This window comes from Oncorhynchus keta, chromosome 33 (assembly GCF_023373465.1).
Source record: "Oncorhynchus keta strain PuntledgeMale-10-30-2019 chromosome 33, Oket_V2, whole genome shotgun sequence".
NCBI lineage: Eukaryota > Metazoa > Chordata > Actinopteri > Salmoniformes > Salmonidae > Oncorhynchus > Oncorhynchus keta.
In genome coordinates, this window is record NC_068453.1 from 22,416,231 (window position 1) to 22,436,655 (window position 20,425).

General features: G+C 41.9%; 1 long non-coding RNA gene across 1 annotated transcript; it reads left to right on the forward strand.

Annotated features, from left to right (window-relative positions):
* Window positions 1–9,031: 9,031 nt before the first annotated feature.
* LOC127914649 (uncharacterized) lies at window positions 9,032–10,030 on the forward strand. Its single transcript, XR_008089234.1, has 3 exons — window positions 9,032–9,170; window positions 9,296–9,395; window positions 9,653–10,030. It is a non-coding gene; the product is annotated as an uncharacterized LOC127914649 (long non-coding RNA).
* Window positions 10,031–20,425: the final 10,395 nt, after the last annotated feature.

The following is a 20,425-nucleotide window of genomic DNA, read 5'->3' on the forward strand; positions in this document are numbered from 1 at the left end:
GCCTGTTCGGGCGGTGCTCGGCGGTCGTCGTCACCGTCCTACTAGCCACTACCGATCCCTTTTTCGTTTGTCTGTTGGTTTGTCTTATTAGTTTCACCTGTATGTATTTTAGTTTAATTAACGTCCTTATATGTAGTAGGTTGTCGCGGGATTGTTTTTGTATTCATGTCATTTGGTGTAGTGCTTGTGTTTTATTCTCCGGTCTATTTTTGATTCTGTGTTGGATTATTCACCCTGTGTGTTGGGTTTACCGTGTTTTTTGTGCGCCGGAGAATAAACTGTCAAATATCTGAAACCTGCTCTCTGCGCCTGATTCCACCCACCTTGATAAAACGTGACATATATATATATATATATATATATATACAGTATATCACAAAAGTGAGTACACCCCTCACATTTTTGTAAATATTTTAGTATATCTTTTCATGTGACAACACTGAAGAAATGACACTTTGCTACAATGTACAATAGTGAGTGTACAGCTTGTATAACAGTGTAAATTTGCTGTCCCCTCAAAATAACACAGCCATTAAAGTCTAAACTGCTGGCAATAAAAGTGAGTACACACCTAAGTGAAAATGTCCAAATTGGGCCCAAAGTGTCAATAATTTGTGTGGCCACCATTTCCAGCACTGCCTTAACCATCTTGGGCATGGAGTTCACCAGAGCTTCACAGGTTGCCATTGGAGTCCTCTTCCACTCCTCCATGACGACATCATGGAGCTGGTGGATGTTAGAGACCTTGCACTCCTCCACCTTCCATTTGAGGATGCCCCACAGATGCTCAGTAGGGTTTAGGTCTGGAGACATGCTTGGCCAGTCCATCACCTTTACCCTCAGCTTCTTTAGCAAGGCAGTGGCCGTCTTGGAGGTGTGTTTGGGGTCGTTATCATGTTGGAATACTGCCCTGCGGCCCAGTCTCTAAAGGGAGGGGATCATGCTCTGCTTCAGTATGTCACAGTACATGTTGGCATTCATGGTTCCCTCAATGAACTGTAGCTCCCCAGTGCCGGCAGCACTCATGCAGCCCCAGACCATGACACTCCCACCACCATGCTTGACTGTAGGCAAGACACATTTGTCTTTGTACTCCTCACCTGGTTGCCGCCACACACGCTTGACACCATCTGAACCAAATAAGTTTATCTTGGTCTCATCAGACCACAGGACATGGTTCCAGTAATCCATGTCCTTAGTCTGCTTGTCTTCAGCAAACTGTTTGTGGGCTTTCTTGTGCATCATCTTTAGAAGATATATATATATATATTTAGAAGAGGCTTCCTTCTGGGACGACAGCCATGCAGACCAATTTGATGCAGTGTACGGCGTATGGTCTGAGCACTGACAGGCTGACCCCCCACCCCTTCAACCTTTGCAGCAATGCCGGTAGCACTCATACATCTATTTGCCAAAGACAACCTCTGGATATGACGCCGAGCACATGCACTCAACTTCTTTGGTCGACCATGGCGAGACCTGTTCTGTGTGGAACCTGTCCAGTTAAACCGCTGTATGGTCTTGGCCACCGTGCTGCAGCTCAGTTTCAGGGTCTTGGCAATCTTCGTATAGCCCAGGCCATCTTTATGTAGAGCAACAATTCAGCAAAAAAAGAAACGTCCCTTTTTCAGGATCCTGTCTTTCAAAGATAATTTGTAAAAATCCAAATAACTTCACAGATCTTCATTGTAAAGGGTTTAAACACTGTTTCTCATGCTTGTTCAATGAACCGTAAACAATTAATGAACATGCACCTGTGGAACGGTCGTTAAGACACTAAGAGCTTACAAACGGTATGCAATTAAGCTCACAGTTATGAAAACTTAGGACACGAAAGAGGCCTTTCTACTGACTCTGAAAAACACCAAAAGAAAGATGCCCAGGGTCCCTGCTCATCTGCGTGAACGTGCAAAGAGGCATGAGGACTGCAGATGTAGCCAGTGCAATAAATTGCAATGTCTGTACTGTGAGACGCCTAAGACAGCGCTACAGGGAGAGAGGAAGGACAGCTGGTCGTCCTCGTAGTGGCAGAGTGTCTTTGAATAGTGATTTCTTTGCAGCAATTCAACCATGAAGGCTTGATTCAAACAGTCTCCTCTGAACAGTTGATGTTGAGATGTGTCTGTTACTTGAACTCTGTGAAGAATTTATTTGGGCAGCAATTTCTGAGGCTGGTAACTCTAATGAACTTTTACTCTGCAGCAGAGGTGACTCTGGGTCTTCCTTTTCTGTGGCGGTCCTCATGAGAGCCAGTTTCATCATAGCACTTGATGGTTTTTGCGACTGCACTGAAGAATAGGGCTATCTTCTGTATACCACCCCTACCTTGTCACAACACAACCGATTGACTCAAATGCATTAAGAAGGAAATAAATTCCACAAATGAACTTTTAACAAGGCACACCTGTTAATTGAAATGCATTCCAGGTGAATACCTCATGAAGCTGGTTGAGAGAATGCCAAGCGTGTGCAAAGCTATCATCAAGGCAAAGGGTGGCTACTTTGAAGAATCTAAAATCTAAAATATTTGGTTATATTTGGTTAAAATATTTGGTCACATTTTTTGGTTACTACCTGATTCCATATGGTATTTCATGGTTTGGTATATGGTATTTCATAGTTTTGATGTCTTCACTATTATCCTACAATGTAGAAAATAGTAAAAATAAATTAAAGCCTTGAATTAATAGGTGTGTCAAAACGTTTGACTGGTACTGTATAAATATATATATTTTAATAATATGGATTTATATGAATTATTACACATTAATATCGTATAAATAAAACCGCAACTGTTAAAAGTATCTGCACAAAGTGCAAATATAGTATATTACTGTAAGAGATGCTTTTGGTTTAATTTCACTCAGGAACATATTCGTGTCTGCTTGCAAGCTGAAAATATGTGTCTGTGCATGTTTAGTCTACCTGCCCCTCACCCAGGCTACTGTACTGATGTTACAAGCTTGATTCAGAAGATAGGCAAAGGGATTTTTTATTAGCAAGAGAAGAATGGTTTTACTTTTCAGTGCTAGTTAAGGATAATATGTGTCTAGTTATCACGTTTCACATAGGATTTATTAACTACCAAAAGGTAAGTGTATTTAATTATGCTGCTGCTCTGCACACACAAGCTTGTTAGCTAGCTAGATCAAATTACATTCAACGTTCCTCCATAAAAGCAGCTCCTCCCAGGTATAATTCTGTGGACCTAATTCAGATAATGCATGTCATAACAAGATGCCCGGCGCTTCAAGCCTCCTCCTCAACCCTTTCTCACTCTCTCCCCATCTGCAAAATTGCAGTTGCATCTTGCGCCATAAATTAGGCTACACTTGTCTGTCCATCACACATGTAAATAACTAGCTTGCCTGCTCTATCCACACTTATTTGTGAAGTAATTGAATGAACTAAATGTAAAAAACTGTTGCTTTCACAGGTTGAAAAGGAACAGACAGGAACCATATAAACCACAACTTTTTTTTTTTTTTTTTTTTTGGGGGGGGGTTGAACCAGTTCAGAACTTTAATTTGCTGTTTGGAATAGTAGAACGGAACGAAAAAAGGGTGGTTCTGTTCAGAACGAAACGATTGGGAGATCATTTTGGTTCCAACCCCTGGTTCGCACAGAGCAAAATGGCATATCATTTATGTGCCACTTGTTGCAATGTTTGTTACCCTCATGGCAGCCAGTAGGGGTAGAACAGCCTTAAACCAGTCACACCCATGTCCAGGCCAAATATAATTTCCCCATTGTCTTGGCAGAGGGCCCATTTCGTTATCATTTATCCACAAGGATACTAGATAAATAGTTATTCTCAATGCACCCGACTCATTCATGGCATCCCCCTTTCCCCCCTCTCTACACACGTACACACACTCACTGGCTTCGAAGTCCGATCGCTAACCTTGGCACATAGCTCGCTAGCACGAGAGCCCCCCCCTTCTCTGTTTCATAAAGACCTTTCATTTTCCCTGGGTTTAAATTAAGGATTTTCCTACTCCATGTCTTTATCCACCTTCCCAAAACTCAGATTCTGAGAAGGTTCATCTAAGTAAGGGATATTTAAATTTGGATGCCTTTTGAAAGTAAATTAAAAACGATAAAATCTGCCTGTCAAGTAAAGGGCATTTGTTGTGTCCAGAGGCAGTTTCAGGAGATTTACTGAAATTTTTCATGGGTCACCATGTTTATGGGGTAACTGAGGATGTTACCACATAGTTGGTAGAGCAACTGAGAGCAGCTGAGGTTCCTTTATACCGCACACATCAAATAAAATACAATTTTATTGGTCACATACACATGGTTAGCAGATGTTAATGCGAGTGTAGCTAAATGCTTGTGCTTCTAGTTCTGACCATGCAGTAATATCTAACAAGTAATCTAACAATTTCACAACAACTACCTTATACACAAAAGTGTAAGGAATGAATAAGAATATGTACATATAAATATGTACATATAAATATATGGTGAGCGATGGCCGAACGGCATAGGCAAAAGGCATAGGCAGTAGATGGTATAGAGTACAGTATATACATACATATGAGTAATGTAGGGTATGTAAACATGATATGAAGTGGCATTGTTTAAAGTTACTAGTGATACATTTATTACTTCCAATTTTTAATTATTAAAGTGGATAGAGATTTGAGTCAGTATGTTGGCAGCAGTCACTCAATGTTAGTGATGGCTGTTTAACAGTCTGATGGCCTTGAGATAGAAGCTGTTTTTCAGTCTCTCAGTCCCAGCTTTGATGCTCCTGTACTGACCTCACCTTCTGGATGATAATGGGGTGAACAGGCAGTGGCTCGGGTGGTTGTTGTCCTTGATTAACTTTTTGGCCTTCCTGTGACATTGGGTGGTGTAGGTGTTTTGGAGGGCAGGTAGTTTGCCCCCTGTAATGCGTTGTGCAGACCTCAGCCTTACGGTTGTGGGCGGAGTAGTTGCCGTACCAGGTGGTGATACAGCCCGACAGGATGCTCTCGATTGTGCATCTGTAAAAGCTTGTGAGTGTTTTTGGTGACAAGCCAAATTTCTTCAGACTCCTGAGGTTGAAGAGGCACTGTTGTGCCTTCTTCACCACGCTGCCTGTGTGGGTGGACCCTTTCAGTTTGTCTGTGATGTGTACGCTGAGGAACTTTCCACCTTCTCCACTACTGTCCCGTCGATGTGGACAGGGGGGTGCTCCCCTGCTGTTTCCTGAAGTCCACGATCATCTGTTCAAAGACAGTTTTTTATCTACTTAATGCTGCAATATGTAACTTTTAGGGCGACCTGACCAAATTCACATAGAAATGGGAATTATAGATTTGTCATTCTCATTGATAGCTGGTAAAAGAAGTGGTGGATCTGTTCTATGTGCGCTATTTCTATGCTTCTCATTTTTACGTCTTTTAATTTCGGTTTTGTATACCAGCTTCAAACAGCTGAAAATGCAATGCTTTTGGTTATGGAAAGTATATTTCACAGATGGTACAATGATTCTCTACACTATACTTGCTTGTTTTGTTACATAAACTGAAATTAGGTAAACTATTTGAATTTTAGCAACCAGGAAATGGCAGAGCAATTCCTGCATGGTGCACCTTTAAATAAGCTGGCCAATGAGACTGCTATTGCCTTTGAGGACACTGGAATGTACTCTTCAGTGTGAGGTCACATGTGAGGTCACAAAACGCTGCCCTAGTCAGTCTTGGAGTCCATTTAAGGACAATGGCAACAATAGTCTCATGGTCTGGCCATTTAGACCACACAACACACACACTCCTGCTCTTTAAAGGCCCACTGCAGTGGAAAGTAAACTTTTCTGTAAAAAAAAAAGAAGTTAAAGGTCATGTGTTATATCAAATGAAATTATATTGCTTTTCTAAAAATAAAGCTTACAACATGCAGTACATGCCAAGTAAGTGACTCATAAACATTTGCGATTTGAGTTTGATATATTCAAATGCATTCTCAGTGGTCCTAATGGTAGGAGACTGTTCCTTGTGTAACCGATGTGAAATGGCTAGCTAGTTAGTGGTGGTACACGCTAATAGCGTTTCAATCGGTGACGTCACTTGCTCTGAGACCTTGAAGTAGTGGTTCCCCTGGGTAACGATGCTTTGTGGGTGTCAGTTGTCTGTGTGTGCAGAGGGTCCCTGGTTCGAGCCCGGGTAGAGGCGAGGAGAGGGACGGAAGCTTTACTGTTACACTTGGAAGGCAGTATGAACCATGACTCAAGGCTGCAACTGGACACAGCAGTGAAATAAATATAATTGTTGGTGGCACCACATTAGGGACAAATTCTGTGGAAACTGATGACGTCATCCCATGAGTTATCTCAAAAGTAATTAAAGCCAGGGAAACAGATTGTAACAGATCTTTACTGAACAGTTAGTGCAAAACATCTGTAAAACATCCTAACTGAAAGATGAGACAAAATTACTTAAAAGTGAACGCTGAGTTCCTATCTACTAATGAATCTATGTAACGTAACTTATCCATTCAAATCAAAATTGAAAATGTTCATATATAAAAAAACACATTTTTATGGGATTGTATTGCTTTTCTACAACAGACATAACATTGATTTAATTTGCAGGTGACCGAAGCAATGCTTTCCAAAACAAGTACGTTTCAGGGATGAGGTGATGTTGGGCATTTAGGACACCTTGAACACCGTTTGTCAAGTTTAGAGGGGAGAAAATAGGTTAGTGAGTGGCATTCCACATTGGAGACACAAAGGGCTAGTAACCATCAGACTGAAAGGCAAACATGTCGCCAAAGAGGAAGTGAGTTTTGTTTTGGTATCTCACACACACACACACACACACACACACACACACACACACACACACACACACACACACACACACACACACACACACACACACACACACACACACACACACACACACACCACACACACACACACACACCACACACACACGCGTTGATCCTGATCGGACATGATGTCTGTGCCGGCCAGGAGACACTGCGTAAACATTGCCTACATCAACACCATCACAAAGAGTGGAAAACCAAAGCATGAGGGGACCCACAACACCAACACTACTGTCTGCCAGGTGGGATGACGGCTAAAATGAAGGAAGAATCATTTGACGCAGTGGAAAAGTTTGATTTTATAGAATGGACCATCAACTGGTTGTCGATACCTAACAGCAATACAGTAAAGAGTTTTAAAAACAATGTGTAGTATATTGATAATGTTAAGGTCTGTACATTAGGTCATGGATATTATAGAACACATTTAGACTTTTTGACTGTTGACTTCAGTGCTAAGCATCCTATATTCAATATTCATTTCCATCCTGTCCAATTTCTATGCTAATAGCTGTCATTTGCTTCCACCCATCTTATCTCTCCCAGCATGTGACCTAAACTAAGGTGATTTGAAAAGGTATACTTATGCAAGTTAAAGTGTTTTTACAGTGGTTACTACAGTATCAGTTATGTTTGTGGACTGACATGGTTTGCAACATGGTCTTGACCGTCACGTGGACATATATTAGGTTTTCGTCACAGTACAGGACAGTGGCGTCCATGTCAAGTCTGAAAAGTCTGACATCAATCTTCTACATGAATAATTAAATTCAGTCTCCCAGCGGCAACATCGACCGTAGCATCTTTTTGATATGAAGCATTACCTTCGTAATCCTCTTAGTGGTGGGAAAGTGGTTTAGAGGTGCATTCTTTATAACAGCAGCACAAATGGGGGGGGGGGATCACTGCCCCGAGGGGCCTGGGTTCAGGGTAGGCCACTCCCTCTAAGGCTCTTCAAAACTTTCCATGAAGATTTCCTGGGATGGGATCGCCCTCCTGCATCGCAGTGAACCCGCTGACATCTCTGCACAGTGTGTGATGTGATGGGATGGAGGGGTGGAGGGGTGAGGCGAGGGAGCGAGGGGAGGTGGGGGCCGAGGTGATTGGGGGTGGTTTGGGTTCAATCTGGATGGGAAACTCAGGGAAATGGTGTTGCCGCGGGAATGCAGGGCTGTTTGAGCCATGCGGCCTGAGAGGATTAAGGGGATCAAGAGCGGGAAAGGTGGCCAGATACACACATACACTTACACATACACATGCGTATACATACACACTAATCAGGGCACGTCAGTCACAACATTCTCTGCAGCCCACGCTGGGACACGATGAAAGACAGAGAGACAGAGAGAGATTTACAATGAGCATTGGTGTAGTGAGGGCTATACGCTGTTTAGCCACTTTTTTCCAGTGGGAATTGCATATTACTTCATAATCCCCACTGATGTGTATCAAAGTAGTACAGTGAAGGTATATGCCATTTCAATTATGTAGTACAATAGCGAAATCATGCACAAAGTAGCCTACACAATCGCAAAGTATGTGAATATAGGCTATTCACATGCACGCTGCACACATTGCTAGTTTTAGCGGAATATCAGGCAGCAAGAGCACATAGCTCTCAACTGGTTGTTGACGCATGGAGCAGCTCACAGAATTGTAAGACATCAGTAGCCAGTTATGGACTTTAAACATCACATCTTTAAAAAGTGTAATTTTGAGAGTGAAAACATGAAACAACTATAGGAAAATGTTTGGCAAAGTTAAGAGTATACCCACTTCTCCAAGCACCACTATACCACTGACAATAACAGTCACCACACTCAATGACAGAGACAGAGACAGACAGACAGACGGACGGACGGACGGACGGACGGGCGGGCGGGCGGGCGGGCGGGCGGGCAGGCAGGCAGGCAGGCAGGCAGGCAGGCAGAGGCATTCAATGAGAGACAGAGAGACAGGCATACAAAGAGACTCAATGAGATACAGGCAGACAGGCTTAAGATGACACTAGAAAGACAGGGTTAAGACGACACTAGAAAGACAGGCTTGAGACGACACTAGAAAGACAGGCTTGAGACGACACTAGAAAGACAGGCTTGAGACGACACTAGAAAGACAGGCTTGAGACGACACTAGAAAGACAAGGTTAAGACGACACTAGAAAGACAAGGTTAAGACGACACTAGAAAGACAAGGTTAAGACGACACTAGAAAGACAAGGTTAAGACGACACTAGAAAGACAAGGTTAAGACGACACTAGAAAGACAAGGTTAAGACGACACTAGAAAGACAAGGTTAAGACGACACTAGAAAGACAAGGTTAAGACGACACTAGAAAGACAAGGTTAAGACGACACGAGAAAGACAAGGTTAAGACGACACGAGAAAGACAAGGTTAAGACGACACGAGAAAGACAAGGTTAAGATGACACGAGAAAGACAAGGTTAAGACGACACGAGAAAGACAAGGTTAAGACGACACTAGAAAGACAAGGTTAAGACGACACTAGAAAGACAAGGTTAAGACGACACTAGAAAGACAAGGTTAAGACGACACTAGAAAGACAAGGTTAAGACGACACTAGAAAGACAAAGACAAGGTTAAGGCGACACTAGAAAGACAAGGTTAAGGCGAGAAAGACAAGGTTAACGACACTAGGTTAAGACGACACTAGAAAGACAACAAGGTTAGAAAGACAAGGTTAAGGCGACACGAGAAAGACAAGGTTAAGACGACACGAGAAAGACAAGGTTAAGACGACACGAGAAAGACAAGGTTAAGATGACACGAGAAAGACAAGGTTAAGACGACACGAGAAAGACAAGGTTAAGACGACACTAGAAAGACAAGGTTAAGACGACACTAGAAAGACAAGGTTAAGACGACACTAGAAAGACAAGCTTAAGACGACACTAGAAAGACAAGCTTAAGATAAGACTCAATTAGACCACTAATACATTGGCCTAACTCTTTGTAAGTGTTAGAGAAAGTACTCTGAGACTTACAAAGATCCAACAGCATACGCGGAGATAATTAGACACACAAGTGGTACACTCAACAAGTGGTAGAACATGAAAGAAACATCAACAGAGACACTGAGACAAGGCTGTGAAGAAGACATGCAGACTCGGTCTACTTACAGATGAGTGCACTGTTTTCCCTCTGCCACAGCAACGGCAGTCAAAGTTCCTGTCTTCCAGTCGTTGTTGTGTGATTTTGGTCGTTTTGCTCAACGGCATTGTCGCAGTGCACCATGCCGGAAGTGCTGTGAAATACCATCTCCATGACCATTTCCTGTGGAGGACAGGACGTTAAGGGGACAGACATAAGGCATTATGACACAGCTTCCTGTCTGATATAGTGTCAGCATTGGAGAAGATAAGAAAAATGTTCTCAGGAAGAGCTGTAAGAAGTGTTTTCAAGTGTCTTCTGGGAAGGGGAAGGAAATGTGGTGTAGTGATGTTAATCAAGCACATTTTCCACTGTGGCTGAAATGGTGGCTGAAACAGTGGCTGACCGGACGACTAGTATTTCTACAACTAGTACACCAATAGTTCCTCATTGCAAATTGTTACTTCTCTTTTCATTAACAGAGTCAGGCAGTGCTTAACCACATCAGACAGAAAGAAAACAGCACTACATTGGTCTGAGGTTAGTTTCATATCACTTCTAAACACATTTCTATCCAAAACACGTCCTGTTCTCTCATTGCTTAAATGTAATTTTTTGATGAACAACACTTTTATTTTATTTGAGCAGTAAAATCCTTTAGTGCGGACAAGCTTTTCTTGGAAAAGATGTGTTGGCAAGTTGTGTGAGTGTGTTACTAGAGCTGAACATTGGCATGTCGGATTATTTTAAGGGCTCACTTTGCTTCCAAAATATGAACAGAAAACATTTAAAATGTTGCTTTGTAGTTTGCACTACAGTTCTAATGATGATAAATGTTAAAGTAATTATGTGCCGTGGGTGAAGGATTGTGATAAAAAAGACAATTTAATGTTTTATTGTTGAGAAACGTCTATGGCCAATAATAATCATAGTAATGAAAATTGCACACAAAAAACATGATCATTGTAACGGGGTTCTTCCTGGGAAGAAGAGGCGGACCAAAATGCAGCGTGGTTATAATTCATGGTTCTTTAATAAAGAAACTATACATGAATAAACTACAAAAACAAGAAACGTGAAAACCCGAAACAGTCCCGTGTGGTACAAATACTGACACAGGAGACAATCACCCACAAAACCCAACACCAAACAGGCTACCTAAATATGGTTCCCAATCAGAGACAATGACTAACACCTGCCTCTGATTGAGAACCATATCAGGCCAAACACAGAAACAGACAAACTAGAAACACAACATAGAATGCCCACTCAGATCACACCCTGACCAAACAAAACATAGAAACATACAAAGCAAACTATGGTCAGGGTGTGACAATCATCTACTTCCTACATAGAACATGTAAGCAGATTCATGACAGGATGCTGATAGTATATCCGTCGTAAATCCAAAATGACCTACTTACCGAGTGTTGTGTATGTATTGTAGGTTTGAACCTCCCAGTGTAGACTGTTGGAACCTCCCAGTGTAGACTGTTTGAACCTCCCAGTGTAGACTGTTTAAACCTCCCAGTGTAGACTGTTTAAACATCCCAGTGTAGACTGTTTAAACCTCCCAGTGTAGACTGTTTAAACATCCCAGTGTAGACTGCTTGAACCTCCCAGTGTAGGCTGTTTGAACCTCCCAGTGTAGACTGTTTAAACCTCCCAGTGTAGACTGTTTAAACCTCCCAGTGTAGACTGTTTAAACCTCCCAGTGTAGACTGTTTCACACCTCCCAGTGTAGACTGTTTGAATCTCCCAGTGTAGACCGCTTGAACCTCCCAGTGTAGACAGTTTCAACCTCCCAGTGTAGACTGTTTCAACCTCCCAGTGTAGACTGTTTAAACCTCCCAGTGTAGACTGTTTCGCACCTCCCAGTGTAGACTGTTTGAATCCTCCAGTGTAGACTGCTTGAACCTCCCAGTGTAGACAGTTTCAACCTCCCAGTGTAGACTGTTTCAACCTCCCAGTGTAGACTGTTTGAATCCTCCAGTGTAGACTGCTTGAACCTCCCAGTGTAGACAGTTTCAACCTCCCAGTGTAGACTGTTTCAACCTCCCAGTGTAGACTTCTTGAACCTCCCAGTGTTGACTGTTTGAATCTCCCAGTGTAGACTGTTTCAACCTCCCATTGTAGACTGTTTAAACCTCCCAGTGTAGACTGTTTAAACCTCCCAGTGTAGACTGTTTCGCACCTCCCAGTGTAGACTGTTTGAATCTCCCAGTGTAGACTGCTTGAACCTCCCAGTGTAGACTGTTTGAACCTCCCAGTGTAGACTGTTTCAACCTCCCAGTGTAGACTGCTTGAACCTCCCAGTGTTGACTGTTTGAATCTCCCAGTGTAGACTGTTTCAACCTCCCATTGTAGACTGATTGAACCTCCCAGTGTAGACTGTTTGAACCTCCCAGTGTAGACTGCTTGAACCTCCCAGTGTAGACTGTTTCAACCTCCCAGTGTAGACTGTTTCAACCTCCCAGTGTAGACTGTTTAAACCTCCCAGTGTAGACTGTTTAAACATCCCAGTGAAGACTGTTTGAATCTCCCAGTGTAGACTGTTTCAACCTCCCAGTGTAGACTGTTTAAAAATCCCAGTGTAGACTGCTTGAACCTCCCAGTGTAGACTGTTTCAACCTCCCAGTGTAGACTGTTTCAACCTCCCAGTGTAGACTGTTTAAACCTCCCAGTGTAGACTGTTTAAACCTCCCAGTGAAGACTGTTTGAATCTCCCAGTGTAGACTGTTTAAACATCCCAGTGTAGACTGTTTCAACCTCCCAGTGTAGACTGTTTAAAAATCCCAGTGTAGACAGCTTGAACCTCCCAGTGTAGACTGTTTGAACCTCCCAGTGTAGACTGTTTAAACCTCCCAGTGTAGACTGTTTGAACCTCCCAGTGTAGACTGTTTAAACCTCCCAGTGTAGACTGTTTAAACATCCCAGTGTAGACTGTTTCAACCTCCCAGTGTAGACTGTTTAAAAATCCCAGTGTAGACTGCTTGAACCTCCCAGTGTAGACTGTTTGAACCTCCCAGTGTAGACTGTTTAAACCTCCCAGTGTAGACTGTTTAAACCTCCCAGTGTAGACTGTTTAAACCTCCCAGTGTAGACTGCTTGAACCTCCCAGTGTAGACTGTTTGAACCTCCCAGTGTAGACAGTTTGAATCTCCCAGTGTCTTCAGATTGACCCATATAAGACATGTTCCCATCTTTGTTGTTTCTTCTTCTCCTTGGTTTCTGACCTTCATGGTTTTCAACAGGTGATTCTGTGGACTTTACTCACAAGGCCATCACGCTAGGAGCTCCTGACACACACAGACACTCCACCCCGCCTCCTTTCCAGATGCCAGGTGGGACCTAAACCCACTTTCAGCCATATTTAAACTCTAATATAAGCTACGTTATCCGCTTATTTTTTTCAATTTTATTGTAGAAAGACTGATGAGCACGATACAGTAAAATTCAATGCAGAAATGTAATTGACAAAAGGGCCCAGGATTAAGAAAAAGAGGATTATGACTGTGCACTTTCATGGCTTACCATAGCTAGCATCTTTGAACTTCTACAGTGGACCACACTTTGATAAGAGTTTTGTTTGGAATTTCATGATTGTTTCTTTACTTGAGGGTTCATTCTAAAACTGCACTTCTAATGCTGTTCAGTCATAAATTATTGTTGCGTCCTATCGATTCCAGCAGCATTTCCAGACTTGGTAGTGATACTGTAGCTATTAGTTCAAAATGGAGGATACCATATGTGACTATTCATGTCTTGCCTTGAGGAAGACTATGAGAGTCAGAACATAGTCTGGAAGAACCAAAGAGTACGGATTGCAACGTCCATCAAGTGCTTCAAAAACCAAGACGAGCCAAGAGAACTGGGTTGACTTGAGTTGCGTGAACCTCTGGAGGGGTGAGAAAGAAGAGTTGGGTTACCAGGTGGCAAGAGGCCCGTCGGCACAGTTATGGAAGGGTCAGGAGAGGCTGTGGAATCTGATAGGGGTCAGGGACCCATGAAAACCTGGAGCTTTCTCTCCTCTCAGTCGCTTCTTCCTCAGACCCCACAGCCGCCTGGCTCTCTGACTTTCTGTTTCTGTGTCCAACGTTGATTATATAAATCTACGTGTCCGTTCACCCACTGAGATAGATCATATGAGACAGTGATACATACTGCCAATGATCTCTACCGCTGTGCAGGGGTTAGAAACAGTTTATTTGTGCAGTCTCATTATTACATAGGCACTCACATTCACTCACGTTCTTGGTATGTGCTGTAGGAAAATAGGAACTTGTTCACACGCAAACGTAGCTGTCGTCATAAGTGATTGGATCGTTTTTCTCACAACAACATATTGAATGTTGTCTCCAAAAATGTGTTCAGGCATGACCTAGCAAGTATAGGGACATACGTGCTGTTTTTCCTCCCCAAAAAGCTACAACTTTAGCTACTTTCAAAGATGGATTCAGTTAAATTACAGTAGAGGGTAAAGATGAAAAGTCAAGTATATCTTTCAATTTTTCCCTTTTGGGAAAAATGACAGTGGACAGTAATCGGTAGCGTCTGGGAACACGACAAACAGGTTACCCTCAATCACCACCTTCCGGAGACACCTGAAACCCCACCTCTTTAAGGAATACCTAGAATAGGATAAGTAATCCTTCTCACCCCCCCCCCTTTAAGATTTAGATGCACTATTGTAAAGTGACTGTTCTACTGGATGTCATAAGGTGAATGCACCAATTTGTAAGTCGCTCTGGATAAGAGCGTCTGCTAAATGACTTAAATGTAAATGTAAATGTAATGTTACAACATCACGTTTCCGCCCACAGCATTATATACAGATAGGCCTGGTTCTGCAGTCATCTAGTTGCTTTACTGCTACTTTCCTGGAAGATCCATGTGGCAGCACCAAGCATTGCATATCCTGTGAAAGAGCGTAATGCTATCCATCCTCCCTATTAACATTCCCCCTCAGCCTGTATAACCGCAATGAACCAGCAGCATCAGGCTAAACACACGCTATCAGCATTATGTCAAGGAAAAACATGCAACAACCTAATCACTGGTCTAGGATCACCTATGATCGACATGTAATGGTTATAAAGAAGGAGAGAATGTGTGCCCAAAAATGTCCATTTATTTAGCGGTGTAGATGCCTCTCATTGTACGTCTCTAGTCTAATTTATTTCCTGCACAGTCATTTCCCTCTGGTGCTTTTCAGGTTTACACCTGGAGAGAACATCAATGGCCACTCTGTCGCAACTCCGGATGACTCTGCGTTTTCTTTTTGAAAACATTGCTGTTACATTCCTCCCAAAATACAAACTGCCACCAAATAACAAGTGAACAGCTTTTGAAGTTTTCACATGAAAGATACGGGTAGCTAAGGAGCACTTTTCAGGTAATGTTTAGTCAACTCACGTCCGTCATCCTGATACCAATCCAATCATTGATTTTTACCTCAGATACTGTAGCTATTGATAAAGTAAGTCTTAAGAGTAGAGCGGTTGGCTTGAAAAGCTATGTGGTTGGTTCTGTTAGGAATGACCCATTGCGGTTCTGTGTGGCTCAGTTGTTAGAGCATGGCACATTCAATGCCAGGATTGTGGGTTTGATTCCCATGGGGGACGAATACAAAAATGTATGCACTGTAAAAAAACATGTAAATTGTCTTCCGATAGGTGGCGTCACTCCTATCCAGCGCTAGTCTGTCAGACAATGGGAATGACCTAAATGGACACTTCCTTTTGGGACAGTGCTCTTTCCCTCCTAAGAGCTGGCAGGATCATACAAATACAATCCATTTCAATGGTATGAGTTGGTCACAGGATATACTGTCAAAGACCATTGTCCTGCCACATCATAACAACAAAGTGTACTGTACATAGTGGTCTGAAAAGTGTCTCGAAGACCATTCTGTGGGCAAGCGTCTCTTTCATCCTACAGCAGGACGTTTGGACTGAACCATTGATTTAGGTGGGAGCAATCTGCAGCACGAGGGCAATAACACCAGCGACTCAGAAAGGATCAAAGCTGTGTATCTTATCAACAGGAAGCAATAAACGGGATTCCACAATAAAACCCCAATAAAACCCATGTTGCATCATTTTCAGTGGCTTTCAAAGTCTGAACGTACCATGATGAATCTATTTCCTGTTTGTGACAAAAAGGGGCACATACAGGCACCACTTGAAGAATGCTCCTGTGATGGACCTTAGTGGGGATCAACTTCAGGATTCGAGGACTTTCTGTCCTGGTACATTAGGATCATACTGTGACCATCAACTGGCATGTTAACATTTCAGACAGACGCAGCCTATGTACAATATGTGTCAAGACTGTTGCATTGAATTGGCCAACTAAGCCTAGTTTCCAAGGCCATTGCCCAAACCTGCTTCATTCACAGTTCCATTTGAGTTGTATTGACATTTAGAAACATGGTAAGCAAGCTGGTTTGTTTGCCTTGACCTCCAAAGTCTGATGCATGTGAGACTTATTTAGCAACAGTCAAAAATGTAAACATTGAAGGCAATGTCATCACATTACATTTTCATACACAAATAATACTTTATTTCTACATATCTGTAGCCTATAGTCATGGAAGTGCTCTTAGGGTGGTTTAGCACAGGGACGGGAAAATGCCTATGGGCTCTCGTGGCTTCAGAAAAGCCAATGGCTTCTCATTACGCCGTAGCCTGTGTCTCTGTGATTGGACCATTTGTCAATCACATGTTGACCAGTGTAACGGATGTGAAACGGCTAGCTTAGTTAGCGGTGCGCGCTAAATAGCATTTCAATCGGTTACGTCACTTGCTCTGAGACCTTGAAGTAGTAGTTCCCCTTGCTCTGCAAGGGCCGCGGCTTTTGTGGAGCGATGGGTAACGATGCTTCGAGGGTGACTGTTGTCGATGTGTGCAGAAGGTCCCTGGTTCGTGCCCGGGTATGGGCGAGGGGACGGACGTAAAATTATACTGTTACACCAGGTAACAAGGGTTTCTGAGAGGTCAGAATCATGGTCATTCTGAGTGGAGGGTCTTTTTTGGGTGGTGGTCAAAGGTTGCTCTCTCACACCAAGTGGCTGCTTCTCTCACCGTGTCGCCATTTACAGGGTCTTGACCACCACTTGTGTGTGACACAGCAAATTCCAGCAAAGGAGGTAGGAGCAGTAAACCATTCAACTCCACCAAAACAGATAAAACAGGGTATACTGAAATAGCTTATCTATGTGTAAGCTATAAGTAACTAAAATAGCTGATCACAACAACTGATATCTCTAAAAGTTAATGATAACATTTCAACTTATATCTAAAATAGCTGATCATCACTGATATCTTTAAAATAGCTGATCATCACTGATATCTCTAAAATAACTGATCATCACCGATATCTCTAAAATAGCTGATCATCACTGATATCTCTAAAATAGCTGATCATGACTGATATCTCTAAAATAGCTGATCACAACAACTGATATCTCTAAAAGTTAATGATAACATTTCAACTTATATCTAAAATAGCTGATCATCACCGATATCTCTAAAATAGCTGATCACAACAACTGATATCTCTAAAAGTTAATGATAACATTTTGTTATATCTAAAATAGCTGATCATCACTGATATCTCCAAAATAGCTGATCATCACTGATATCTCTAAAATAGCTGATCATCACTGATATCTCTAAAATAGCTGATCATCACCGATATCTCTAAAATAGCTGATCACAACAACTGGTTTCTCTAAAAGTTAATGATAACATTTCAACTGTTATATCTAAAATAGCTGATCATCACCGATATCTCTAAAATAGCTGATCACAACAACTGATATCTCTAAAAGTTAATGATAACATTTCGTTATTTCCAAAATAGCTAATGATCACTGATATCTCCAAAATACCTGATCAAAACGTTTCAGCAGTTATCTCTAACAGAACTAGAGAGGCGGGCCATCGTCACAACAGTATTCCAAACCGTTGTCACACAACCCTACATCCGACTTTCAACCTTTGTGTAAACATTAACAGAAGTGGGAGAAACAGAACTACCCCAGTTAGTCTGTGATTGTGTCCATCAGGGACATGTTTTGCAACGAAAACAAACGTTTTTTATTGGACAAGTTTAGGTTAGTGCCTCCCTGTTTCAGTCCGTTTTCTTCCACTTCGTGCCTAGTGAATACGACCCAGACGTTTCCCTTACATATGGTATGTTCCTAATGCAGGCTACACGAGGGTGGCAGGACTATGCGATCTGACAGAGGGCATCTCAAACATGGACACTGGATTATTAAAGGTGACAGTTTTCCTGGAATTCTCCCCACCGTGCAGGACTGTTAATCCTCATAAAATAATGATTTTAGGGAGGGAGGGGAAGGAATGAGAAGAAATGAAGGTAGATAGAGGGAGAGAAACTTTAGGGGGAAAATAAATAAATAGGCACAAAGGGTAAGAATGTCTAAAGTTAAAGTGGAAGAGGAGGAAGAGAGGAAGGGAGAGGGACATTGGGTAAGAGGATAGACAAATTGGATGAGAGGAATATGGAGGGATGAGGTATAAGACATATAGCTGTGGTTAAATATATGGGCACCCTTGCACAATTCACTATTTATTTTAAAACAAGTAGATGTTTATTTATTTCACATACTGTATGTTTTTGTTTGATATACAACGGCACAGGGCCAAGAAAAAAAAGAGCCATAAAATGGCCCGGACTAAACTATTACAAATTATAATGAATTTGGTTGGACGCAAGTGATTCTCATCTATGTGTAACTTATCTCACCAGTGGTACATTTCAGGTGCCTACAGGGTAAAAATAGCCATTCAACCACTTTCTAAAAGACCAAACAGAACATTCTTCTCCATTGCACATCATTGTAAAGTGCAAGGATGCCAATATATTTGACTGCAACTGTAACACATAAAGTGATTTATGAAGGGCGTGAGAGAATAGTGGAGAGCGGAGTGGGTGAAAGTGGGAGTGGAAGAAAGAGAGAGAGGAGGGGAGGGGTTAAAGAGAGGAGGGGAGGGGTTAAAGAAAGGAGGGAGGGGTTAAATAGAGGGAGGGGTTACAGTGAGGAATTGAGGCGTTAAATAGAGAAGGGGAGGGGTTAAAGAGAGGCGGAAGATGTGGAGGATGTGAAGAGAAAAGGAGAGGGTAGCCAAGCCTTTATTTACCTCGTCATGGCAGTCACACCACTGTGTAACATAACAAACTGATCCAGGTTAAGTTATTAAGAGTGCGCACAAGGTATTGAGTTGCCTGTGAATGCAGTAGCTATTAAATAAACACAGCCTTGGCAACAGCCAAAGATCGTCAATGTTGCAGGGATAATGATATGGGGATGAGGACGACACACAAAATCCAATGTCTAGAAAGAAGAAATCCCCCAAATAGGCACAATTCAATTCAACAGCGTTGAATGTCAAAATGTTTTATCTAACCAAGTCAGTGGAGTCTGTATAAAGTAATCCAAATAATTAGTCCACAAGAACATTGATGAACAATAAACAAGACTACTATTTAAGTAAATATGGGTGTGGTCAGTGGCCGGGCGGGGCCCAGTTAAGCCTACATACACACACGCAAAGTAATTATGGAACCTTGTGGTTATATGGATTGTATGAGACCATAAAAGCCATGCAATATAACTACAGGGGAGACTGTCTAAATTGCCTGGTATATGAAGTGAAAGGCCAGTCCTGTAATGGGCACTGTACTGTTTGAGATGACTAGTTTTAATGTCATGTTGTCTATGGTGAAAAGACAACGCAACTACACTGAGCTCCAAAGGTATTGAATGAATAGTGAGTAATGATGAATGAGAACGTTACAAATATCATACTCCCCAAAATGCTAAACTCCCCTGTTATTGTAATGTGGAAAGGTTAGCATGTCTTGGGGGTATGATATTTGTGCTTATGTAACTTTCGCACTCTTCATTATTCACAATTAATTCAGGGTTATACATAATCATGGTAGCATCCACACTCATGTAGAAGTGTTTAGAAACATTATATTCTTATTTACAATAAAAGTGACTCCGAAATGACACAATACATTACTTACCATTAATTTCCATTGGGCACAAAATAATCTGAAACACAGCCAAAACAAACACAATGCATCCAACAAGTTGGTAAAGTCAAAAGCGTGACATAATAATTGAGTGCTGGGAATATGGGAACAAATACGAAACATTTAATACTTTAATATACATATAACTTTATCCCAATAATTTTGGTCCCTTAAAATGGGGGGACTGTGGTACAAAAAGTGCTGTAATTTCTAAACGGGTTCACCCGATATGAATGAAAATACCCTCAAATTAAAGCCGACAGCCTGCACTGTAGTTCAAATCAAATCAAATTGTATTTGTCACATGCGCTGAACAGATGTAGACCTTACATTGAAATGCTTATTTACAAGCCCTTAACCAACAATGCAGTTTTAATAAAAAATACCTAAAAAAATAAAAAGATAAAAGTAACAAA